At 38.1% G+C, this 20,225-nt stretch overlaps 1 protein-coding gene and 1 pseudogene across 2 annotated transcripts in view; both read left to right on the top strand.

The window, feature by feature from the left end:
* LOC101421612 (zinc finger protein 782-like) overlaps positions 1–20,225 on the top strand; it is a 43,021-nt gene that overhangs the window by 7,112 nt on the left and 15,684 nt on the right. The gene's annotated exons all lie outside the window — the stretch shown is intronic.
* Positions 7,480–13,346, top strand: LOC131279412 (tropomyosin beta chain pseudogene; annotated as a pseudogene).

Genomic DNA, 20,225 nt, shown 5'->3' on the forward strand with positions numbered 1-20,225 from the left:
CCCAGCTAAATATTCTAGTTTATTGCTAACAAGTTCTACTTTATATGTAACTTCAGGAGACTATTCCACTTAGGTTTTTCCTTCTTTCAGTATCACTGTTTTCTGTTTCCTTCTTTTTCACCAGCAGCATTCCCAATCACCATATTTCTACCAAAATTCGATTCAATGCAGTGAGGACTTTTTCTACTATGTTCCTAAAATTCTTAAACTTGTTTTACCCTCTTTTACTGCTTGCTTCTGAAGATATTACACATTTTTAGTTATTTGTCATGGCAACACCCAGCTTTTGGTACTGAAATCTTTATTAGCTTTCTATAGCTGTGTAAGAAGTTACCACAAACTTATTGGATTAAATCATCACCTATTTCTTATCTCTCAGTTTTGAGGTCAGAATTCCAGGTGGCTTTACTGAGCTTTCTGTTCACCGTCTCGCTTAAGGAAACAGCTGAGCTAGGGTGCACTCTCATCCTGCGAATCTGGGGAAGAACCTGCTTCCAAGTTCTTTCATGATCACAGACTCTACTTTCTTGCATCTGTGTGTCTGAAGTCACCTTGTGGCTGTCTATCAGTGGCTACCCTCAGCTAATTTAGGCCACCCTCATTTATGCTGGGAATTCTGGCATCTCTCCAAAGCCCTTGGATCAGATCAAGGCTCCTGTCCCCTCACTGCTCTCTCTAGGCTATCCCTCTAACAAAGGCACAGCCTGATATTCTAGTGCAGTGCTTGTCCCATTGACAGTAGGGCCACGTGTGAGTTCAAATTTTCTAGTGACAAAAAAGTGAAAAGTAGGTGAAATGAATTTTAGGAATATATTATATTTCACATACATGAAGAATGTTATTTCAACATATTACTCTAGCCACATTTCAAGCACTCAATAGTCAGGCTGCAAAAATGGTTAGCAGGGTTCTACTGAACTCCAAGAGTCAAGTTTAAGACCCTACATTAGTGGTTTGTCAATAGGGGGCTTCTTCTGTTGGGGACATCTTAAAAATATGCAATCCCATTGATTTTATGAAAGAGAAATAAAATCTACATAACCATTGGAAAGCATTGTGGTGCAAATATCACAGATCAGCCTAAAAAGACTGAAAAATTTCCAAGTTAAAGTCTAAACTGACAAAAATTAGAGCATGAACACAACACAAAAAGCTGCAACCAAGAAAAAAAAGTGAGGTTTCCAGGATTTTCTGTCTTATGTAGATGATATAAAAGGAAAGAATGGGAATAGAAGTAATCTCATGTTGCAACAATCTGCGGTGGTGAGTTAGCCCCGTAAATGTTCACAGGTAGTTTTGAAATCATTGCAGGCAAATAGAAAATAAACTTTGGATTATGACAGGTCATTGCAACTATTTGACAGTAGCGATTACTCTGTGTCCAGAACTCAGAATAAAATGAAAATAAAAATCAAGCATGTTTTGTCCCACAATGGCACATATGTTTGATGACCTTTCTCATTGTTTGTTAGTCTGAATTGAATTATAGTAGAGTGTGGTAGGAATTGATATTATGGGTTAAACAAATATTTACTTACTGATTGAGTGGAAAAAATACTGTATATGATGAAAGCATATGATACATAATTTATAGAAGGTTTATAAATTATCAAAATATAAAACATTAATATTTTATTTACTAAATCAATGGAAATTGAAACTATTTTACTTATCAGTTATGCAAACGGACATTTGCATACCAATGTTCATAGTGGCTTTATTTACAATTGCCAAAAGATGGAATCAGCCCAAGTGTCCATCAGCCAATGAATGGATAAACAAAATGTAGTATATACATATACTGAATTATTATTCAGACATAAGCAAATAAATTCTGATGCATGTCTCAACATGTATGAACTTTGAAGATAGCATTTTGAGTGAATTAAAGCACACAAATGTTGTAAGATCTAGCTTATAACGAAGAAGCAAAATTTCTAGAGATAAGTAGTGTATTACAGGAACCAGGAGCTGGGGGTGATGGGGCAGAGGGAGATATTACTGGGTACAGAGTTTCTGTTTGAGGTGATGTAAAAGTAGGAATAGTGGATATTGGTGACCATATTATAATGTGAATGTAATTAATTAACTGAATTGTACACTTGTAAGTGGTTAAAATGGGAAGTTTTGAGTTGTACATATGTTTCTACAATAAAAAGTTTAAAAAATTTTAAAAATAAGTAAGGGACAATCCAAATGGCCACCAACTGGTTTTTTAAATGTTGTATATCTGTATTATTTGATCACACAAATCAGTGAAATTCTGGGTACATGCTACAACATGGATTAACTTGAAAACATTATGTTCAGTGAAAAGATGAACACAAAAGGCTAAATATTGTATTATTATATTTATATGAAATATCCAGAATAACAAATCCATAGAGACAGAAAATAGATCGATGGTTGCCAGGGGATACAGAGAGAGGAATAGGTAGTGACTACTAATAGGTATGGGGCTGCTTTTTGGGGTGTTGAAATATACTGGAATTAAGTTAGTGGTGACTGATGTGCAAATGGGTGAATATGCTAGAAACCAATGCATTACACACTTTTTAAAAGATTCATCTTTTTTATGGTACATGAATTTTATCTCAATAAAGTTATTTAAAAAGAAGAAGAAAAATAGTAAATTACTCCATTACTGATGGTTCAGATAAACCCAAAATTTTATTGACAACTGGTTACGCACCTGGGGAACATATAGGTTCATGCTTACCTCACAACACATCAAAAGAAGCCCCACTGTAGATAATTTAATGTTTTGTAGATTTTACAGTGGAGACACTGCTATGCTATTCTAAATTCCCAAAGGAACCTGCTTGTGCTGGTAATATGACAGCTCATGAAGCAGAATTATGACTTTAATAAAGTGATATCATGTATAATTTATTTAATCATGGAAGAAACCTCCCCCCATAGTCCAACAAAATTTCCTTAAAAAATCACACTGGATATAGCTGCTTCATACGCATTGTGTAAACAAGCCAAATACAGGAAAGGTATAGTTACATAATTAGCTGAGGCTTGTCAGGCATATCCCTTTGGCATCTGAGGGTGACTTGACAGCAAGGAAGAGGGGCATGGATCCTGGAAGATCAACCCTTCCAGGCCTAATGTGAATTTGCTAAATCTCTCTATAATTTTTCCTAAGTAAGTACAAGAAATATTGATGGTGGTAGTAATAAAATAATGATAATAGTGTCTAGCACGTATGTAACATTCATATGTAATGTGCCAGCATTCTTCCATTTGTTTTAGATAGGCTATTTTCTTTAATCCTAATAATAACACTACGACCTAGGTGAAAATATCCACATTTGCAAATGAGGATCCCACAGGGGTCTAGAATTTGAGCACAGGTAGTCTGTCTGCAAGTGAATGTTCTCAATCAGTAGATCATGCCATCAACACCTGGAAGGAAAAAAAAACAGCAAACATGAGGTGACACTGTCATTTTTTAAAATCCGGGAGGAGGATTACAGGAAGATTGTGAAGCAAAAGTTTCAGGAATCAGTCCCTCCACCAGAACAACTGTTACACAGGCAGAAACTGTCTGAATCAACTATTCTGAAACTCCAAAGTATAGTAGAACACTGTGCAACATTCAGGAAAGATTGGAAGGAAGAGGCTGTTTAATTGCACTCTATGTGCAATAGCTACTGGAAAGTGAGGTTTTCAACCCCATCACCTAGTGTCACTTGCTGGACCCAGGGTGGGGTATAGAAACCCAGTTCCCCAAGATCCAGGGATGTGCAGTCTGATCACTGATCACAAATTTTTTTTAAAATTTTAAATCAATTTTATTGATACATATTAATAAGCATAAATCATCTAAAGTATACAATCAGTGATAATTGGTATAATCATATACCAATTAGTATGCATTCATCACTTCAATCATTAGAGCATTTTCATTATTCCAACAACAATAATAATAAACACAAACAAGCAAAAAAACTCACCTCTCAATCTCTTTATGCTTCCCCTGCCATACATAACTTCTATTGTTTCCATCTTTCTAGTTTATTTGTATTTATATTTTGTAAAAACAATCATATATATGCAATAGTACCCTATTCGTATTTCACATGAGGTTTCACTATGCTATACAGTCCCATGATATACTTTTTAGCTTTCCTTCTAGTACTATACATGGCCTTAGATATTCCCTTTCAACAATTTATCATACATATAATTGTTCTGTTACAAACACTATGAAATGCTTTCATCATTTGTAGTCATTTCCCAAGATTTACAAACAACCTTTTTACCAATTCTGTAGATTAACCCTTAGATTTCATTCTCTACCCTCATTCTATTTTCTGGTGACCTATATTCTAATATATTAACTCCATGAGTTTATGCAATATATTTAGTTCATAATAGCACAGTCATTCAGTATTTGTCCTTTTGTGACTGGCTTCTGTGTCACTCAACATAATGTCATCCAGGTTCATTCATGCTATCCTATGCTTCATTACTCCCTTTCTTCTTACAGCTGCATACTATTTCATTGTGTGTATATACCACAATTTGTTTATCCATTCATCAATTGATGGACACCTGGGTTGTTTCCATCTTTTGGCAATTGTGAATAAAGCTGCTATGAATTCAGTGTGTAAATGTCTATTCATGTCACTGCTCTCAGTTCTTCTAGGTATATACCTAGTGGTGGTATTTCCAGGTCACATGGCAAGTCTATGTTCAGCTTCCTTAGGAATTGCCAAACAATACTCCACAGTAACTTATCATTCTATATTCCTACCAACAGTGAATAACTGTTCCTATCCCTCCATATCCTTTCCAACAATTGTAGTTTTCAGACTTTTTAATAGTGACCATTCTAATAGGTATGAAATGATATCTCATTGTAGTTTTGATTTGCATTAATCACTAGTGATGATGAACATTTTTTCAAGTGGTTTTTTTTCACCATTTGTATTTCTTCTTTGGACAGATGTCTATTCAAATCTTATACCCATTTTTTAATTGGGTAGTTTGTCTTTTCAGTGTTGAGTTTCATATCTATTTATGTATCATGGATATTAAACATGGATTAGATATGTGATTTCCAAATATTTTCTCCCATTGAGTCAGCTGCCTTTTCATCCTTTTGACAAAGTCCTCTGAGGTGCAAAAGTGTTTAATGTCGAGGTCCTATTTATCTATTTTTTCTTTTGCTGCTCTTGCTTTGGGTGTAAGGTTTAAGAAACTACCACTTAACACAAGATTTTAAAGATGTTTCCCTACATTTTTTTTCTAGGAGTTTTATGGTTGTAGCTTTTATATTTAGGTCCTTCATCCATTTTGAGTTAATTTTTGTATAAATTGTGAGATAGGGGTCCTCTTCTTTCTGTTGGATATGAATATCATTTCTGCCAGCACCATTTGTCGAGTTGATTGTTCTGGCCCAGTGAGGAGCACTTGACAGCCTTGTCAAAAATCACTGTAGTTGTATTTTTGAATTCTAAATTTGGTTCAACTGGTCAATCTGTCTTTATGCCTGTATCATGCTGATTCTTTTAGTCTCTGTTATAAATGGAATTTTTAAAATTTCTTCCTCAAATTGCACATCAGTAGTGTATAGAAACACTCTTGATTTTTGTGTATTAATCTTGTATCCTGCCACTTTCTACACTCATCTAGAGCTTTGTTGTGATTTTTTGGAATTTTCTGGATATAGCATCATATCATCAGCAAATTGTGAAAGTTCTACTTTTTCCTTTCCTATATGGGTGCTTTTTATTTATCTAGCCTATTTGCTCTAGCTAGAACTTCTAGCACAATATTGAATAACAGTGATAACAGTGGGCATCCTTAAATTGTTCCTGATCTCAGTCAGAAAGCTTTCAGTCTTTCACCATTAAGTACAATGCTAGCTGTAGGCTTTTCATATATACACATTGCCACATTGAGAAAGTTTCCTTCTATTCCTATCTTTTGGAGTGTTTTTATCAAACAAGGGTGCTATATTTTGTTGAATGCCTTTTCTGCATCAATCGAGAGGATCATGTGATTTTTTTTCTTCAATTTATTAAAGTGTTTTTGTGCACTAATTGACTTTCCTGTGTTGAACCATCCTTGCATACCTGGAATAAAGCCCAATTGATCATAGTGTGTAATTCTTTTGATGTGCTTCTGGATTCTGTGTGTAAGCATTTTGTTGAGTTGCATATTCATTAGAGATATTGATCTGTAATTTTATTTTTTTGTAGTATCTTTATCTGCTGAGGTTGGCTCCATAGAATGAGTTTGGTAGTGTTCTTTCCTGTTCAATTTTTCAGAAGAGTTTGAGCAAAATTGGTATTAGATCATCTTTGAGCGAGAGGCAAAATTCACCTGTGAAGCCATCTGGTCCTGGGATTTTCATCTTTGGGAGGTTTTTGTTTCAATCTCTTTACTTGTGATTGGTTTGTTGAGATCTTCTGTTTCTTCTAGGGTCAGTGTAGGTTGTTCTTGTGTTTTGGGAACTTGTCCATCTCATCTACATTGTCTGCTTTGTGTGTGTGTGTAGTTATTCATAGTATCCTCTTATGATCTCTATCATTTCTGCAGGGTCAGTGGTAAGGTTCCCCCCTCTCATTTCTGATTTTATTTATTTGCATCTTCTCTCTTTTTTCCTTTGTCAGTATAGCTAAGGGATTGTTGATTTTGTTGATCTTCTCAAAGAACCAACTTTCAGATTGTTGATTCTCTATTTTTTTTAAATTTTATTTTCTTGATTTCATTTATTTCTGCTCTGATCTTTACTATTTATTTTCTTTGTCTTGGTTTGGGATTAGTTTGCTGTTCTTTTTTCTAATGCTTCCAGGTGTACAATAAAATCTTCAGTTTTAGCTCTTTCAACTTTTTAAATGTAAGCATTGAGGACTATAAATTTCCCTCTCATCACTGCCTTTGTGGTATATCACATAGGTATTTAGATGCTGGGTTCTCATCTTCATTCATCTCAAGATATTTGTTGAATTACCTTTCAATTTCTTCTTTCACCCACTGATTATTTAAGAGTATGTTAGTTAATTTCCATATATTTATTAATTTTCCCTTTTTCCATCCATTATTGATTTCCAGCTTCATTCCACTATGATCAGAGAAGGTCTTTGCTATAATTCCAATTTTTAAAAAGTTATTGAGAACTGTCTTGTGACTCAACATATAATGTGTATCTTGCTGTTTTGGAGTGTAATGCTCTCTAAATTTGTTAGGTCCAGTTCACTTTTAATATTATTCAAGTCCTCTTTTTCTTTATGTATCCTTTGTTCAGATGTTCGATCCAATACTGAGAGTGGTGTATTGAAGTCTCCAAGTGTTATTGTGACATCTTTTTCTCCCTTCAGTTTTGCCAGTGTGTACATAAATATTTATTATTGCTAATTCTTCTTGGTAAATTGACCCTTTTATTAATATATAATGACCTTCCTCATCCCTTATAACAGTTTACATTTAAAATCCATTTTGGAGTCCGGCTTGGTCCTCCTTGCCCGCCGCCCGTGCACGGTCCGTGCAGCCCACCCAGTCTGCCCAGTGCGCACCGCCTGTTGGCCCGGCCCTCCCCCCACCGCAGTCATGGACGCCATCAAGAAGAAGATGCAGATGCTGAAGCTGGACAAGGAGAATGCCATCAACCGCGCCGAGCAGGCCAAGGCCGACAAGAAGCCAGCTGAGGACCGCTGCAAGCAGCTGGAAGAGGAGCAGCAGGCTCTCCAGAAGAAGCTGAAGGGGACTGAGGATGAGGTGGAAAAGTATTATGAATCAGTCAAGGATGCCCAGGAGAAACTGGAGCAGGCCGAGAAGAAAGCCACTGATGCTGAGGCAGATGTGGCCTCCCTGAACCGCCGCATTCAGCTGGTAGAGGAGGAGCTGGATGGGCGCAGGAGCGCCTGGCCACAGCCCAGCAAAAGCTGGAGGAGGCTGAGAAGGCGGCTGATGAGAGTGAAAGAGGAATGAAGGTCATTGAAAACTGGGCCATGAAGGACGAGGAAAAGATGGACCTGCAGGAGATGCAGCTGAAGGAGGCCAAGCACATCACTGAGGATTCAGACCACAAATATGAGGAGGTGGCCAGGAAGATGGTGATCCTGGAAGGAGAGCTGTAGCGCTCAGAAGAGAGGGCTGAGGTGGCTGAGAGTAAATGTGGGGACCTAGAGGAGGAGCTGAAAATTGTTACCAACAACTTGAAATCCCTGGAGGCCCAAGCAGACAAGTATTCCACCAAAGAGGATAAATATGAAGAGGAGATCAAACTGCTGGAGAAGAAGCTGAAGGAGGCTGAGACCCGAGCAGAGTTTGCTGAAAGATCCGTGGCAAAGCTGGAGAAAACCATTGATGACCTGGAAGAGACCTTGGCCAGTGCCAAGGAGGAGAACGTGGAGATTCACCAGACCCTGGACCAGACCCTGCTGGAACTCAACAACCTGTGAGGGTGGCCCTGCTCCCAGCCAGGTGTTAGTTACCACCCCCCTCCCAATAAAACTGATATCACCAGCAAAAAAAAAAAAAAAATTATTTTGTTCGATATTAGTATTGCTACTCCAGATCTCTTTTGGTTGCTATTTGTGTGGAATATCTTTTTCTAACCTTTCATTTGAACCTGGTTGTGTCCTTATGTTTGAGGTGAGTCTCTTTTTTTTCTCTTTTTTTCTTTCTTTATTTTTTTAATGTTACATTCAAAAAATATGAGGTCCCTATATACCCCCACCCCCCTCACCCCACTCCTCCCCCTATAACAACCACCTCCTCAATCATCATGAGACATTCATTGCATTTGGTGAATATATCTCTGAGCACTACTGCACCTCATGGTCAATGGTCCACATCACAGCCCACACTCTCCCACAGTCCACCCAGTGGGCCATGGGAGGACATACAATGTCTGGTAACTGTCCCTGCAGCACCACCCAGGACAACTCCAAGTCCTGAAAATGCTCCCACTCCCTACCCCCAACAGCCACCATGGCCACTTTCTCCACACCAATGCCACATTGTCTTTGATTACTAATCACAATAGTTCATGAATAGAATATCAGTAAGTCCACTCTAATCCATACTCTGTTCTTCCATCCTGTGGACCTTAGAATGGAACCTTTAAACTCATCACTATATTCCATTTTACTATTAATGGAACCTGGCAATATATTGGGCTTCACTTTTGAAGAAGTTTTGGATCACAGAGAGGTTCAACAATGGCAGGGGAGGAATACTGGTGTGGGATGTTATTGACAGGGGACACATGGTTGGCAGAGAGTTCTCCAGGGCATATATCCAGGGTACATAAAAATGTTTGGATATTTTCATAGTGGTTACAATTAAAAACAACAACGAGGGAGTGCTGAGTTCCTAGCCAGGGGAGCTCTAGCACAGTCCCTAAAGGAGCAGCAACAATCCTCCAAGTGCAACAGCAAAGACCAAAAAAGAAGGAAGGTTCAACAATGAGCCCTTGATACTAATGACTATGCTTGTGAGCCTGTGCACCTGAAATAAGAACAAGGCCTATGCGGCGGACTTGGCCTAGTGGTTAGGGCATCCGTCTACCACATGGGAGGTTCACGGTTCAAACCCCAGGCCTCCTTGACCCAGATGGAGCTGGACCATGTGCAGTGCTGATGCACACAAGGAGTGCTGTGCCACGCAGAGGTGTCCCCCGTGTAGGGGAGCCCCACACGCAAGGAGTGCGCCCCGTAAGGAGAGCCGCCCAGCACGAAAGAAAGTGCAGCCTGTCCAGGAATGGTGCCGCACACATGGAGAGCTGACACAGCAAGATGATGCAACAAAAAGAAACACAGATTCCTGTGCCACTGACAACAACAGAAGAGGACAAAGAAGAGGCAGCAAACAGACACAGAGAACAGACAACCGGGGTGGGGAGGGAAGGGGAGATAAATAAATAAATAAATAAATAAATAAATAAATAAATAAATAAATAAATCTTTAATAAAAAGAACAAGGCCTAGAGCTGCAGGGTGCCTAAGAGTTACCTCCTGAGAGCCTCCGTGTTGCTCAAATGTGGCCAGTCTCGAAGCCAAACTCAGCATGTAAATGTGCTGCCTTCCCCCCAGCATGGGACATGACTCCCGGGGATAAGCCTCCCTGGTGCCAAGGGATTACTACCAAGTTCCAGCTGATGATATAACTAGAAAATGACCTTGAATAAAAGGGTCAACTCAGACCAGCAGAATATCTCAATCTACATATAATATCAGGAGTTAAAATGCTTTTCAACTGGAATAAAAGGGGGAAATGGAAAGGACAAATGAGTTTATATGGCTATGAGTCTCCAAAAAGAGCCAGGAGGCTATCAGAGGGGTTGCCCTTATGCACACCTCAGCAGAGTCCCAGAGACAGATAAAGTAGATACAACCTTAGGTATTGGTTCTGCTGAGGGCTACAGAGACCCACAAGTTCTATGGTCATGGCAGATGGAGTTCAGTGCCATCTCAGTTGGCCCTACTTTGGAGTTTGTGTTTCCATGTGATGGAGCTGGACTCAGATGTGATCTTTGTCCACAATTCTCTCCTGTTACTTTTACCGGAACTATAGTTGGTGCTGGGGTTTAATGTATCCCAGGGGACCTGAATCTCTGGACTGACCATGTGATAGCCAGGCCCTGAGCCTCAACAGACTTGCAACTCCTACACTCTGGTTTATTGGACTTACCCCACTCATCTAACATGGAGGTGAAAAAGGTCAACCACCACACCAGGCAGCCAAGAGTGTCTACAACTGAAAGCAGGAGAATTGCATCCAGCATCCATGTGGAATCTAAGCCCCCTCTTGATATAGATGTGGAGTGAGGTGAGTCTCTTATAGCCGGTATATAGATGGCTCATATATTTTTAATCCATTCTATAAGTCTATGCTTTTGATCGGGGAGTTCAAGCCATTAACATTTAATGTTATTACTGTAGAGGTATTACTTCGTCCATTTTATCCTTTGGCTTTCCATTCTCATATCTTATTATTCTCTATCTTTTAGTCATACTTTCCTTCAATTCATTGAATTGGTTTAGGAGATTTGTGTGATTATCAATAGTTAATTATCTTAAATCCTGTATCTCATCAGGATGTTTGATTTGTTCCTTTGGCTGGACCATCTCTTCTTGTTTCTGAGTATGGCTTGTAATTTTTTGCTGATGTCTAGGCATCTGAATATGTTGGTGAATTTACTCTGATGGTCAATTTCTCTCTCCTGCCTAGTGGTTTTTTCCCCCTACAGCTCTTCTTTGAGTTTTGGTTCAACATATTCTGAGTCTTTATAATTGCCCATCTTAAGTTATCAAAATTGAGCCAGGGAGTCACTATTGGGGCACAGACTTTATCCCAGGAGTTTGTGTTAAGAGAGACCAAAAAGCCATTTTTCTCTTTGCAGTTTCCTGGTCAGCCAGCAGATGGTGCTAATTGATGAACCATTCTACGAAGTGTTTATTTCAATCTTCACTTGCCCGTGTTTCTGTCGGGCCAGAGCTGTGATTCTAAGTGGGCTCTGCTGGCTGAATACACCCTGCAACGCAGCCTCCCGCTTCCCTTGTAACAGCTGGCAAGGAGGAAGACATCTCTTCCCTCTTAATCAGCTATACTGAGCCAGGGATTTTATCCAGCCTTAACATCTTGAGGGTGGGGGATGGGTGCCCTTCCCGGCTGCTTTGAGGATTTAGTCATTCCAAATCTTCCTGGGGGTTGCGCAGCACTAAACTGGTCTTCTGACCCCGATAGCAGGTTCCTCAGACTCCTTTTGGCCGGTTCTCTATTGATTTTTTCAGCAAGTTGAGCCCTGCCTGCCTACTCAGAGGCTATCTTCTCAGAACTCCCTGATCATGGCTTTTGATTAGCTACTTCAAACTGGTGTGAGTACAGCTCTGAAGGAGGCCATTGTTCTAATCTGCTTCAGGGAAAATCTTCAAAGGAGAATTTAAATAGACTACCTTTTAAAAACTACAGAAAGCTGTTAAATGGCTCTATACACTAGACAAGTGTCAAATGAAGAAAACACAGCTTCACTGAGTCATAGGAGAAGCACTTGGCACCCTTCCTTGACCCTCTCTCTTTCCCACCCTAGGGAACTTTGGGTCTGGCTACAATCCCTATTTGGGTGCTTGGCCTTGATCCAGCTGGGAAAAACTGACCTGGTTCTCTCCTACTCCCAGAACCTGCCCTCCAGGCAAAATCAGCTTGAGACAGGGAAAGCAGTGTAAGAAACAATTGAGTCTTTTGGCTTGGGGCAAAAAAGGGGGAAGGTCTGTTTCCTGGGGAGTAGAGGGAACATTCAAATTCATGTAAACAGGGGAACTCCTAAGACCACTAGCAAGCATAACCATATGACAAGACATAGACCCAGAAAAGACAAAGAGGACACAGCACTTTGCATTCACCTTGTGCTGACCTTGATAATAGGGCCGAATGCCGAAGGGGACAGCACCAGGCAATGCAAAACCAATTTGCAAACTGTGAAAGGTGGTTTTTGTACTGCTTTGTTTGGTTTTGCTATCTCCTGGTACACAAGAAAATCTCTGTCATATCACTAGCTGGATACAAATTCAAGAAACAGGCCAGGGATTGAATCCAAGAGTAAGTATTTTTAAATATTAAAATGTACAGTGTGAAACAAAATATTACAAGACGAAGAAACAGGAAATGAGAGCCCATCCAAAGAAAGAAAATAAAATCTAGAAAACATCAATAAGAGGTAGACCAGATTATGGACACATCAATCAAAAACTTTTTTAAAAAATGATCTTTCATATGCTCAAGGAGATGAAGAAAAAGACAGAGAAAGAACTAGGAAATATCAGGAAAACAGTAAGTGAACAATATGAGAACCATAATAAAGAGATAGAAGTTCTAAAAAGGAACCAAACAGCAAATAGAACTACTGGAGCTGAAGACCACAATACCTGAAACAGAAATTTCCAGGTAGGTTTTAATAGTAGATTTGAGCTGGTAGAAGAATCAATGAACTCGAAGACAAGACCACTGCAATGAGTCAGCTTGAGGACCATAAAAAAAGAACAATAAAAAACTTAAATAACCTGAGGGATCTGTGGCGCACCATCAAGCATATCAACATAGTGTTATGGAGGTCTCAGAGGGAGAAGAACAAGAGAAAGGAACAGAAGGAATATTTAAAGAAATAATGAAAAAACTTCCCAAACTTTGCAAAAGACATGAATATTCACAACCAAGAAGTCCACCAAACACCAAAAAGGATAATCTTGAAGGGAAATATGCCCACACACATGGTGATCATACTGTTGAATGTGAAACAGGGAATTCTAAAAGCTGTAAGAGAAAAGCAATATATTACATACAAGGGTGTCCCAAGTAGATTAAAAGTAGATTAAAATTTCATCATGGAAGCAAGCAAAACATTGAAATACTTAAAGTGCTTATAGAAAGCAATAGTGAAACAAGAATTTTATATCTTGTGAAATTTTCTTTTAAAAATGAGGGAAAAATTTAGATTTCCAGATAAACAAAAGCTAAGGGATTTCATTACACTAGACCTGCCCTACAAGCAATGCAAAGAGGGAGTTTTCCAGACTGAAAGGAAAGGTCATTAGAGAGTGGTCAATGTGGCTTAAAGAAATAAAAGTTTCGGTAAAGGTAACCCTTTGGGTAATTACAAATGCCAGTATTATAGTATTGTATTTTTTGTATGTAATTCACTTCTTACTTCTTACAAGTACTATGCTGGTTTGAGTCTTTTGTGGACCCTAGAAAATTATGTCCTTAAGCTAGCCCATTCTTGAGTATGTAAACCTATATGGGACTTTTTGATTGGTTCCATTAAGAGACCTTTTGATTAGATCACTTTTGCCTAGATTGCTTCAGTTAAGGGCCTTTGATTAGATTGTGGAACCCAGAATGGGTCCTAATCCCTTTAATAGAGTTCTTTATAAACAGAGGACTAGAAACAGAGACATACAGAAAGAAGTGAAAGAGGCAGAGAAGAACCCAGAAACTGGAATCAATGGAACACAAAGGCTGAGAGGAAGCCACTTTAGCCTAAAGCTGAAAGAGATGAGGCCCAGAGGAGAAGGGAGAGAAAGCCATGTGTCTCTGTGCCCACAGCTGGGCTCAGGGAGAATGTGAGCCTGGAGGAGAAAGCAGACACCATTTTGCCTTCTCACATGGCATGAGTCCAGCATTACCAGCAGGTGACCTTTGGTAAGACAATATTCCTGATAATGTCTTTATTTGGACATTTTCATAGCCTCAGAACTGTAAGCTTTTAACTTAATAAGTTCCAACTGATAAAGCCAACTCATTCCTGGTATATTGCATGAGCAGTCTTTAGTATACAAAGATGGTATTAAAATGCAATTGCATAAAACATTAAAATAAATCTCTGGTTTTGGACATAAAATATACAAAGATATAATTTGTAACAGTACAAGAAAAGTGGGGGATGGAGTGGTATAGGAATAAGGTATGTCTATGCTATTGAAGTTGAGTTGGTATCAAGTGAAAAATGATTATTATATATTTAGGAGGTTACTTTTAACTCAGTAGAAATGCAAACAAAATATATGAAAATATATCCAGAAATAAATGAGAAGGGACTCAATATGGTACCAAAAAAAAATCAAATATATATGAAAGTAGGCATTAATGGATGAACTGAAGGTCAAAACAGGTATAAGACTTGACAAGACTAAATAGAAGAATACCAGAAGAAAGTCCTGCATTTTCAGTAGTTACTTAAAATATAAATGGATTAAGCACTCTAGTCAAAAGTCTGAGATTGGCAGAATGGATAAAAAGAACACAACCCAACTATATGCTATTTATAAAAGACTCACCTTAAATTCAAACACATAAGGAGGTTGGAAGTGAACAGATGGAAAAAATATACCATGCAAGTAGTAACCAAAAGGGAGCTGGGGTAGCTATATTAATATCAGATTAAACAGCTTTTAAGTCAAAAAATATTTTACAAGATATAAAAATGATCACTATATACTGATAAGAGTGGTCAATTCAACAAAAAGACATAGCAATTATAAATATATGTGTACCTAACAGCAGAACTCCAAAATATATGAAGCAAATATTTACGGATTTGAAGGGAGAAATAGATGGTTCTACATTAATAGTAGAGGTCTTTAAATATCCACTTTCATTAATGGATAGAACATCTGAACAGAAGATCAATAAGGAAACAGAAGACTAAAACAATTCTCTAAACCAACTAGACTTAGATATCTACAGAACACTTCATCCAACAACAGCAGAATACACATTCTTCTCTACTACACATTTGTTATTCTCCAGGACAGACCATATGTTAGGTCACAAAACAACATTCAATAAATTTTAAAAATTTACTCTTAAAATTTATCTTTAATGACCACAATGGAATGAAACTAGAAATCAACAAAAGAGGGAGAAATGGAAAATTCACAAATATAAGGAAATTATATAACATACTCACAAAAAGCCAATGGGTCAAAGGTGAAATCACAATGTAAATAGAAAAGGTGAATGAAAATGAAAGCACAACATACCAAAACTTATGGGATGCAGCAAGGGCAGTTCTGAGAGAATTTATAGCTCTAATTTTTTACATTAAACAAGAAAATTTGAATTCAGAGACTAAACTGGAAGATCTAGAAAGAGAAGATCAAACTAAATCTAAAGCAAGCAGAAGGTAGGAAATAACAAAGATTAGAGTGTAGATTTCTGAAGTTGTGAATAAAAAACAATAGAGAGAATCAACAAAACTAAAAGATGATTATTTGAAAAAGTCAATATAATCAAACTTTTAGCTAGAAAAAAAGAAAAAACAAAGAAAAAAAGAGTGGACACAAATATCTAAAATCAGAAATGCAAAGGGACACTACAATCAACCCCACAGAAATAAAAAAAAAGATTACAATAATAAACTATGTTTATATAACATTTTATGTAAACTATCTTTTTAAAAAAATAAAAAATGTATTTTAAAAAAGAGTAAACTATGGGCAACTATATACCAACAAATTAGATAACCTTAATGAAATGGACAAATTCCTGGAAGCACAGACTACATTGACTCAAGAGCAAACAGAAGATCTCAACAAACTAATAACTAGTTAAGTGATTGAATCAGTAATCATAAACCTACCCAAAAAGAAAGTCCATGACCAGATGGCCTCACAGGGGAATTTTACCAATCATTTAAAGAACTAACACTGATACTACTCAAATCTTCCAAAAACTTGAAGAAGAGGAAACACTCCCTAATTCATTCCATGAGACCAACATCACCCTCATTCCAAAGATAGATAAAGATACAAGAAAAGAAAATTACCATTGAATATTTCATATGAATATAGATGGAAAATTCCTCACCAAAATACTAGCAAACTGAATCCAAAAGCACATTAAAAGTATAATGCACCATATTCAGATGACATTTACCCCACGTATGGAAGGGTGGTTCAGCATAAGAAAATCAATTAATTACTTATAAAAATCCCACAGCTAACATCACACTTAATGGTGAAATAGTGAAATATTACTCTTTAAGATCAGGAACAAGCCAAGTATAGTCACTACTCTTACTCAATATTATACTGTCCTTGGCCATGATATTGGAAAGAATCTGCAGGAATTCAGCTCCCTGAGCAGGATCTTATATGGAAAGAGACTCCTATTCATGACATTCTTAGGAGGTCCAAAAAACCCCAAACTGTCACCCATCAGTTAGATCATTTGGAAGCTTAGAAGTTTTTAGCCAGGGAATTATAGGATATTCAGTCATAAAAGCAAGAGTGAGCCTTCATATTTCAAATTCAAAGCCTTTTATTAGAGGGTATCATTTGGAATGATGAGGGAGCACGAGTCTTCGAAGCCATCACCAAAAATCATAACTTGAAATACCAAAGTTGATGGCTTTTAAGTTTCATCCAAGAAGAAATGTCCATCAGTAGGGACATTTGTCTGCAGCTGTTCCTGACAGCAAACTAAATCTCGAAAAATGTCAATCTAAGGATGTAACTTTGGTGGCTAGATTCATGCACCAGTATCTGGCCTGCAGCTTTTTAGGACTTTGGTTGCAGCATCTGCACTCGTGTTCTACTCCTTAGATTCATGGGTGTTGACAACCAGTTCTTTTGCTGGTGTTTTCTTGGAATGAAAAATAATCAAGGCTCTGATTGACTAAGTGGAAGTTTGTGAAGTGGATGGGCTAGTAAAGAGGACATTGGCTAATTCAAAATAGAAAAAAGGTAGAAGCAATGACTTGACTCAAAACAATGTTAGAGGACCAGCAAGCCTCTATGTTTGCTCATCAGCAGCTGTACTTCCCTCTATGAGGCTGGTCCTGCCTTGCCTTGCCTTGCTGTTACTCTATAAAAAGATGAATCTGAAAAATCCAGAGTCAAAGAAGTATGCACTGTATAATTGCTTTTGCATGAAATTCTAGTAGAGACAGAACTAATCTATAGTGACTGAAAGCTGGGAGAACAGTTTCCAGATGGAGGTGTCTAGGTAGATAGAAAAATAAAATGGTCCAATATTTCAGCATTCAATAAATAGAATTTACCTCACAGATTCAGTCATATACGGTTCTAAAGAGAAGGCTATCTTCAACAGGTCACCATGACCCAGACATGTCTATAAAATGATTTCTATTCACATGAACCAATGCCTAGCAAGTACCACCTTCTCCCCCCATCACTGCTAGGGTGAACTCAGTGTAAAGATAATATCAAGAAGAAACTTTCTTCCCTCTCAGAGGTAGATTTGCAAAGCAGCCAGGAATCCCAAAGTTATCACCAGAAGAAAAGAATGTGATCACACATCTAGTAGTGGGTGGTCAAAACAGATATCCTCTGCTCTTGCCAGGGGAATCAGGCTTTTGAGGCCGACTAATTAGGATTCCTTGTACCTAGCACACCCTCTCCAAATCTAAGATGACCTTTCAGTTCGAGAAAATAAGTTTGTGATGAGCTGAGCAAAAGCGTAAGGATCAGTTGGCTTCTGACAATAGATTTCTCACTTCTTTCTCCACATTCCAAGGACCGCTCCTAGTGTAACTCAGCCGGAGAGAAGATGCCATCTCTCCTCTGAACTTGTCCCTACAACCTCCCTTATTGACTCCAAGTCCATAATGGGAGTAACACCTAACTATCCAGGAGGGAAAATGCAATGTCTAATCCAGAAATAAACAATCAAAGGAACTCATGACCTTCCTCAATACTACAGTCAAAACCAGCCAGTGTATGTGAAGGATATTCTGACAAATCTATTTTTAAACTCTTGGGCATATCCAATGTGCAGAGATTTTCAAGGTCTCATGGGTAGAAAATTAACATAAACCTCCATTATAGGGATTCAAAACCTCTTTCAGTTTCCTGATACATATGAGTTTATAGACAACTGGTAAGAGGCTGGGTCCCTTTGAACAAATTCCTGGTTATTTAGTCAGAAATATATACCATGGATCATCCCCAAGCATTTGCAAGTAAGATAAGTAGACATAGACAGGTTGAATCTCTTTCACATATGACCTACTATGTATGGTGGAATCATCTAGAAATAATGACTCCTGCAATTATAGACCCAGAGTGGTGGTTCAGAGAAGATGCAGTGAAATGAAATCTTTCCAATGTGCAGTTTAACAAGGTATAATTGTCCACTTTGTGATGACTAGAGATGTTCTGAGTTGAGGTTTATATTGATTCATGCCCAATGGCTCAATCAGTTGACTGGTAGTTAGGAGTTAGAAAAGAATGAGAGCATAAAATTGGTGACAAAAAGCTCTGGTGTAAATATGTGTGGATGGGCTTCTAGGAAGAAGCATAGAGTGGGACTTATAAATGCTTACCAGAGGGTAGGAAATTAGAAAGTGGCAAACAAGTGGCTATGGAGCATATATTCGAATGGCTCTCTGTGCTGAGCCATGTTTCACCATTACAATGTTTCTATTCCTAAGGCCATGGCTCCTATTGAGTTAACATTTTCTGCCTAGTCCTGGTAATTCTCCATCCTCTCATTTCAGACCTGGTGGTGATAATCTTTCTCCACTGTCATTATTCACAGGGTAGTTCATGAACCCTGTCCATGTTTTGTCAAGAGTCCTTTTTACTAGTCTCTCTTGTCTTTATTAACAGTAACACCTGTTTCTGGTAGGGTCCCTGACTCATAGATGCCTCACAACAATCCTGATCATAAACTCCATGGAGGTAGAGAATTTTACCTTTTATTTCATGTTGCTCTCCCAGTATCTGGAGTGATGTTTATTATCTAGCAGGTTTTCTTTTTTTCTTCTTCTTCTTTTTATTAGAGAATTTGTAGGCTTACAGAAAAACCATTCATAAAATAATTTCCATTTAATACCATATTATTAACAACTTGCATTGTGTGTGCATTTGTTACAGTGAGGGTTCACTGTATTTTTCTTACATTTTTATGCTAGTAACATATATACAATAGGTTTACAATGAATGTTTGTTGAATTAACAGCCCGCTTTTTCTCACTTAGTGATCTTAATGCTAAAGTCTGTTATGATTGAGAGACGCTCCACCAGTACTTTTTTGTTTCGTTTCCACCAGTATTTTTGTACTAATTATTTGTAATTGCCTAAGAAGTATAAATATTGGAGAAAAGCTGGCAATTTGGGTTGTTTTCATTTCCTAGGGTCCTCAAGCAAATACCATGAAGTGAGTTGGCTTGAACAATGGGAGGCTAATTGAACAGTTCAAATCAAGATATCACGAAGGAGGTGGTTTCTCCCCAAAGACTGACATTCTGGGGTTGGCTGCTGGCCATTCTTGGTCCTTGGCTTGTCACAAGACAATGCATATAGCAGCCTCACCTGGCCTCTGTTGTCTTCCAGGTTTCCTTTATTTCAGCTTCTTACTCCGGTGGCTTTCTTACTCCTTTGGCTTTGTTTCTCCGCATTTCATTCTGCTTATAAAGAATTCCAATAATAGAATTAAGACCCGTCCTGACTGAACCTTACTGTAGTAACTTCAGCGAAACTCCGACTTACATTGAGTTCACGCCCACAGGAATGGGATAATTTTTAAAATATGTTTTTCTGGGTCCTTAGACCTTCAGACCAGTACACTTAACATTATGTGTATGGGAATCCAGGATTTTATTAACGTAAAATTGGTTGAAGCAATGAGAATGCAGCAAGAAACAACATTAATATATAAAAAACCAACAGTGTCGTTATATGTGATACAACTGCAGCACCAGTCTCAGCTCCTACTTAGAATTCTCAAGGTGGAATCTG

The sequence above is a fragment of the Dasypus novemcinctus genome, chromosome 8 (assembly GCF_030445035.2).
Source record: "Dasypus novemcinctus isolate mDasNov1 chromosome 8, mDasNov1.1.hap2, whole genome shotgun sequence".
NCBI lineage: Eukaryota > Metazoa > Chordata > Mammalia > Cingulata > Dasypodidae > Dasypus > Dasypus novemcinctus.